A 7,985-nucleotide genomic window follows, 5' to 3' on the forward strand; every position below is an offset into this window, starting at 1 on the left:
CCCCCAGCAACAACAACAGGGGGCGCAACTTCCAAGGCTATGATGGCTACGAGGGTAAATGTCAAATTTGTAAGAAAACAAATCATATAGCTAAAGACTGTAATTGGCGTTATGCCGAGGATGGTGCCCAAAAGAGAAAAATTGCAGCTGCAGCAAATATGTCATATGGTGTCGATACCAACTGGTATATGGACACAGGTGCCACCAATCACATCACTGGCGAACTGGAGAAGCTGACGATGCACGAACAATATCGTGGCCAAGATCAAGTCTACACCGCCGCAAACGGTGCAGGTATGGAGATTAGTCATATTGGTCAAGCAGTTATCAAAACCCCACATAAAAACCTCAAGATCAATGAAATTCTGCATGTCCCCAATGCCTCCAAAATCTTGTTATCTGTTCATCGCATTGCTCTTGACAATAATGTTTTTCTAGAATTTCACCCGTTCTTCTTTTTGATCAAGGATCAGGTCACGAAGAGGGTTCTTCATAGGGGCGTTTGTGTGCAAGGACTCTATGCATTGCTTCCCAAGTACTGCCAGTTCAATAAACAAGTCCATGCTGCCATCAAGCTTTCTGCTGAAAGGTGGCACAGTCGCTTAGGCCACCCATCTTTTTCTATTGTTCATCAAATTCTTAGTAGAAATAAACTCCCAGTTGTTGGTGAGAGAAACCCAGAAACTATTTGTGATTCATGCCAGAAGGCAAAAAGTCATCAATTGCCATATCCTGTTTCCACTAGTGTGTCAACCAAGCCCTTGCAACTTTTTTTTCTGATGTTTGGGGTCCAGCACCTACTTCTGTTGGTAGGCATACTTACTATGTAAGCTTTGTAGACGATTATAGTAAGTATACCTGGATCTATCTCCTTAAAAAGCGAACCGACGTGTTTCAAGTATTTCACAACTTTCAAGCTCTAGTGGAACGTAAATTCGACAGTAAAATCATAGCCATGCAGTCAGACTGGGATGGTGAGTATGAAAAATTGAACTCTTTTTTCCAAAAGATTGGTATCTCTCACCAGGTTTCATGCCCACATGCTTATCAGCAAAACGGTTCTGCCGAGCGCAAGCACCGTCACATCGTTGAAGTAGGTCTCACCCTTCTAGCTTCAGCTTCCATGCCACTCCAGTTTTGGGATGAAGCGTTTCTCACTGCCGTACACCTCATTAACATGTGGCCAAGTCATGTTATTTCCAATGAAACTCCCACTGAACGCCTCTTGCATGTTTCACCAGATTACACCACTCTTCGTGTCTTTGGTTGTGCCTGTTGGCCCAACCTTCGTCCCTATAATACTCGTAAGCTCACGTTTCGATCCAAAGAGTGTGTTTTCCTTGGGTATAGTGCTCAACACAAGGGTGTTAAATTCCTTGATGTTGCAACCGGCCGTGTCTACATTTCACGTGATGTCGTGTTTGATGAAACACAGTTTCCATTCGCCAAACTTCATCCCAATGCCGGTGCTCTTCTTAGAAAAGAAATCCTTCTCCTTCCAACTAGTCTTAGTGTGGGTAATGATAATTGTGATGATCATGTATTGGCTAATACTCCTAATCTCTTGCCCGAGTTTGATACAGAGAAAAGCTGCAGTTTAAATGGTGCAAAAATCGGTCAAAATAATGCCCCGGATGCTGCAGCAGCAAACGCAGACAATCTGGTGCAATCTCCTTCGGGATCCGTGTGCCCATCTGCGTCAGAGCCGACAGGATCCGCCTCGGGATCTCCCATGCGCCAGGCGGATTGCCTCGTTCCTCCGCACCAACCTGACCGTGCCACATCGTCACGTGTGGCAGCATCGGACCCCGTGGGCTCAGCGCGCCAATCAGCGATTGCGGCTCTGTCGCCCGCGCGCTATGCGCAACCCCACGGGTCTTCACGAGGCGGGCCCCGTGCTCCACTACGGTCACGCCAGACAGGCCCGACTCGCGCCCCGAGCTGGATGCGGCTGGCTCGCCCGGATCGTCTGTGGCGGTTTCCCCCACTTCGACGTCTGCGCCCGCCACAGAAGATCCCGGCAGCCCTAACGCGCCTGCTGCCTCGGGATCGGCTGGATCGCCTGTCGTCTCGGGATCGGCTGGGTCTCCTGACGCGATCCCCGCCACTTCTGATGGATCTTCTACGCCTGATCCTGTGCCGTCCACCCTGCCTCGCACTCGCCTTCATACAGGAACAATTGCACCCCTCAATTATAAAACCAAATATGGTTTAATTGCTTCTGATGTTGCTACAGGGGAACCGCGGACTGTTTCTCAAGCTCTCGCTGATCCAAAGTGGACGCTTGCCATGCGAGAGGAGTTTGGAGCACTTCAGAAAAATCACACTTGGCATCTGGTTCCTTTCCGTCCAGGTACAAACCTGATTGATTGTAAATGGGTGTTTCGTATCAAGCGACGGTCAGATGGTTCTATAGATCGCTACAAAGCTCGTCTCGTTGCAAAAGGATTCAAGCAAAGGTACGGCCTTGACTATGAGGACACATTCAGTTCGGTTGTTAAAGCCGCCACTATTCGTCTCGTTTTATCCATAGCTGTCTCTCGAGGTTGGTGCTTGCATCAGCTAGATGTGCAGAACGCGTTCCTTCATGGTGTTCTGGAAGAGGAAGTTTACATGAAGCAACCTCCTGGGTTTGTTGATCCTAATAAACCATTCCATATCTGTAAACTGGACAAATCGCTCTATGGATTGAAACAAGCTCCAAGGGCCTGGTATTCTCGTCTCAGCTCCAAACTGCACACTCTTGGATTTGTTCCCTCCAAGTCTGACACTTCATTATTTATTTACAACAAATCCAACACTGTTATCTTCGTGCTTATTTATGTTGATGACATTATTGTCACTAGTTCATCTAATGAGGCAGTCACAGCTCTCCTGAAAGACTTGCAGTCAGATTTTGCTCTCAAAGATCTCGGTGATTTGCACTTTTTCCTTGGCATTGAGGTCAAGAGGAATCCGGAAGGTGGCCTCCATCTTTCTCAAGAGAAATATGCCACTGATCTTCTGAGCAAGGCAGGGATGCAGCGCTGCAAACCATCACCAACACCGCTCTCCAGTTCAGAACAGTTGTCTCTTGCAGAGGGTGTTCCTTTGAGCTCAGAGGATGGCACCAAATACAGGAGTTTGGTAGGAGCACTCCAGTACTTAACACTCACCAGACCTGACATTTCGTTTGCAGTGAATAAAGTGTGTCAATTTCTTCATGCACCTACTTCTACTCATTTGACTGCAGCCAAACGTATACTCAGATATGTGAAGCACACATTGAGTGTTGGGTTAACTTTCATCAGGTCAACCTCCACTTTGGTTAGTGCCTTCTCTGACTCTGACTGGGCAGGCTGTCTGGATGATAGGAGGTCTACAGGTGGATTTGCAGTCTTTTTTGGGCCCAACTTAATTTCTTGGTGTGCAAAGAAACAGGCAACTATATCAAGGTCAAGTACTGAGGCAGAATATAAAGCACTGGCAAATGCTACAGCTGAGATAATATGGGTTAAAGCTCTGCTTAGAGAACTTGGCATATGTTATACACAAACTCCATGTCTCTGGTGTGATAATATTGGTGCAACATATCTCTCTGCTAATCCTGTCTTTCATGCAAGAACCAAACATATTGAGATTGACTATCATTTTGTGAGAGAGAGGGTTGCTAGTAAGGAATTGGAAATTCGGTTCATTCCCTCAAAAGACCAAGTCGCTGATGGTTTTACAAAAGCTTTGCCCACAAGATTATTTAAAAAATTTAAGCGTAATCTAAATTTGAGAAGTTCAGATTAAGGGAGGATGTTAAACACGCATTTGTATTCAGGTTCAGGATATCCCTTGAGGGCCACGGCATGGTAGTTAGGGAGTTTATTCTCTTTATGTTTATCTCTCTCTTATCTCCTAAAACCCTCCTGTAATATCTCTTGATAGTTAGCCTTGACGCTGCTATCTCCTGTACCGACCCCCCTGATCAATATATACCTCGCGGGTCTCCATGTATGGAGATTGAGACGCTTACCCATAGGTTTCTACACCTGTTACGAGATGCAGTGCCCAAGGCCGGCTCATCTTAGAGTTCACCCGTGTCTCCTTCACCAGCTAGCCAGTGCTGACCCCCCAGGCCAGTCTCCTGCTTCGCTGACGGCTGATCTGCCTCACGCTTTGCCCTCTCGCATTCCACCACCTCCTGTCCTCTGGTGCCACCGTCACTAACGGTGGATTATGTACCTGTGTTGCCAGTTACCATTTTGTTCATGCTATTATTCATTGCTGAAAGTATTGTCTAATTTGCATCTCCTTATTGTCGGCCTGTTCTGCCAGCCTCTCATTGAGTATGTAGTACGGTTCGTCTGTATGGATTGTAATTGTAATTTCTTGTGTTCTGTTAGATACCTCTAGATAAATGTCACTGAAGGTCTTTTTATCATTCACTCCTGTAATGAGTTATGTGATGAATTGCAGTATTTGGGTGTCACACTTGAAATCGTTTGCCATGTGCCATGGCTATTTCCCTTGCATGATGGAAATTTTGTTGGTATAGAAATCCTGTTGCTTCAGATCTGCAGGGCATGTGCTCTAGATGGTCTTTCTAGTTGCCCATTACCTGCTTATATTGCATTATAGCCTTTTGTTGTTATTGAAAGCCTTCTGCTTCAGATCTGCAGGACATGTGCTCTGTGTCTTTTCCAGTTGCTCATTCTCTGTTTTGTTTATTTACCACATGTACTATAAATGATCACTTCCATATATTGCTAGATCATACCGTCGGTGCGCATTTGGTTCAGTAGCGACCGGCCGTTCGGTTAGACGATAAAAATGACCACTCCCTGCTCTTCTGTATATCTACTCCCCAACGTCATATACTTAGAAACAAAGGGAGTATCTCATACGCTGACGATTGGTGGCATGGCTGAGCAGTATGCTTATGCCTGCTAGCAGATAACTCTTGTTTTGCTGTTTTCACTTTTATGAATGCATTGTTTTGCTGGTGCTATCAGTGCAAATGTGGATGAACAATGTGGACATGGTTGCTCGGCTGGGGGAGCAATTGTGATGGATGTACAACAGTACAAGGATGTTTTATGATGGCTCCAGGACTCTCATTCCAGAGTCCAGACATGTATTGTTAATGCTATCAAGACTGCATCTAATCTTGGTGCAATGCCGCTCAAAAAAGAAGAAATGGAACCCACTGCCCCGCATCTTGATTGGTATATCATCTTAATGGTATCTCGGTTGAGGAAGTTGATGTGGTGCTTTGGCCTTACAGTCTGAAGTTACTCTTCAACAACTGCCCTCTCGCTCTCCAACAACATGTTATGAGGTGGAGTGCCTCGGACGGTCTCCTGCTTTGCTGATTGCTTCACACATTGCCCTCTCGCACTGAACCACCTCCTGTCCTCTGGTGCCACTATCATTAATGGTTGTTTTTATAAATGTGTTGTCGGTTATCTTTTTCGTCATGTTATTATCCATCAACTGGACAATTGCCGCCAGAAAGTAGTGTCTAATATGCATCTTATTATTGTCGTGCTGCTGTGTTACCTTCTCCTGGAGTATGTCGTACATTTGGTTTGTACGGGTTGCAATCGTTATCTCTTGTGTGCTGTTACATACTCTTCTCAACAAATGCAACTCAAGGTCCCTTTGTGATTTACTCTAGCAAGGGTTTTTGTATGGGTTTTCTACTTGATACAACGTGCTCTGTGCAATGACCATTTTTCTCGCATGAGGGGACTTTTGTTGGTATAGACAGCCTGCTGTTTCAGATCTGCAAGGCATGTGTGCTCTGTTTATTTTTGTAGTTGCTCATTCTCTGCTCTGTTTATATCTATCTCATGTAGTATGTATGAACTCATTTTCTGGTGCTATCAGTCAGTCTATGAACAATATGGACATGGTGCCTCTGCTGGGAGGCAATTGTGGAGACTGCGGCTAATCTCGAATTACCAATGCCTGAAGAGTGCTCAGCTGGAACAATAATGCTCTGTTCTAATTAATCTTGAACTGAATTTCTAATGACTAAATCTGTGCTCTGCATATTGATTGACATACACATGCCATCAGGTATCTCCGTTTGTAATTAAGAAATGATCGATGTTTGAGCCTCTGACTACCTGAGAGGTGTTGTATCTTCCAAAGAGAAGAGAAGCTTGCTACCATTTAGCTGTGGTCGCCACCAGAAAATCGTCTCCTCTCCGTGCTGAGGCTATGCGGTGGTGACGAGTTGCAATCAAAATGCTAAGTCCAACAGAATAACTTCATAACTTCTTCTCAAATCAATTAACAAAAATTAGAGAATACAATCCTTGTCGTACTAGCAATGATCTTGCTCAAAAATCCTCTCATTTGTTTAGCCAGCCCGCCCTTTTTCTACGCTCTAATTTCTGGGGGCCAGATTTAGCTTGGGTGCCGTTTTAAATTGAATTTTCTGCTTTTTGAGATGTGATTTGCCAATTTTTTTCTTGACTCTGAGGCTCAACCCGATTCATCTTCTCTTTCCTATTTTTCCTTTTTGATACTAAAAATGGATAGTAGATGGTAAGATTTTTGTTACATCACAAAGAATTATGTACCTCCTTGTCAAAAAACGTCTTACATTATGGAACGGAGGGAGTAGCCAGTATGATGGAAAGACAACAAGACACGAGAGGACTAGCCAAAAAAATTACATTGAGAAATGTACTCTCCATCGTCCTTCGATTGTATGCGGTTGTCGAAGCTTCAAAATCGCAATGAACCAGAAGTAAGGGAAATTGACATGTACAAATGCCTTGCCATACCAGCCTTTAATTTGAAGACTGCACTGGCCACTCACTGCTAGAAATGAGACCAAGTCACCACGAAAAGAAAATCGGTTGACGCAACACCTAAACAACAAAAGGCTTCCTTCACCACCAAGATTGGAGGTACCGGGTGATAGCAAAGAACAAAGCGAAATAAGCTATCGTAGTCACGCTCCAAAAGCCAGCCAATTGCTTCCTTTGATCGACGCACCAACCTTGAAGATTCAAATAGAGTCAATATTTCTGGCAAAGCATGTCCTCACATGTTGTTAGCTGGGGCCGAATAAGATGTCCTCGAGGTAGGGATAGGCCGGAGAGATTTTATTCCAGTGCACCATCGTCGCCACTACCTTGGTGATGCCGCCAGGAAACCAAATCCAAGGGGGAAAACGACCTACTAGAACTAAGAAAAACAGAAGGTGTGGATCCCCACTCGACAAGGCCGCCGGACATGAGAGAGGAGATGGGGAGGCGGCGTGGTGGAGACCCCACTTGGGCTTACCTCAAGTTACCACGCTTTAGGGCATCTCCAATGCAGATCACCAAATCACCCCCAAATGTTCAATGAACTAAAAAGCCATCGAACATGGCCCACCAAATCTCTCCGGACAATCGAGACTGTCTGAAATCTCACAAACCGGAACCAAATCAAGATGGGGTATGGGAGCATCCTGAGAGTTCGCTGATGCCGTCAACTCAGCCTCGAATCTCGCCAAAAATCGAAGGGGAAAAACGACCTACTAGAACTAAGAAAAATAGAAGGGGTGGATCCCCACTCGACAAGGCCGCCGGACATGAGAGAGGAGAAGGGGAGGTGTCGTGGTGGAGACCCCACTTGGGCTTACCTCAAGTTACCACGCTGTAGGGCATCTCCACTGCGGATCACCATATCACCCCTAAATGTTCAATGAACAAAAAATCCATCGAACATGGCTCACCAAATCTGTCCGGACAATCCAGACTGTCTGAAATCTCACAAACCGGAACCATCGAGATGGGGTATGGGAGCATCCAGAGAGTTCGCTGATGCCGTCAACTCAGCCTCGAACCCCGCCAAAAATCCACCTTTTCCTTTCCCCTCTTCTCTCTCCTCTCTTCATGGACAAGGGGCGAACAAGTAGGTTTAATGATTTCGGGGGTGGGGTAGTGATGGATGGTCGACGCCTGGTCAGACATGTCCATGTACAATTTATCAGGTCCATTTGGTGATTCATG

Source organism: Triticum aestivum, chromosome 4A (assembly GCF_018294505.1).
Source record: "Triticum aestivum cultivar Chinese Spring chromosome 4A, IWGSC CS RefSeq v2.1, whole genome shotgun sequence".
NCBI lineage: Eukaryota > Viridiplantae > Streptophyta > Magnoliopsida > Poales > Poaceae > Triticum > Triticum aestivum.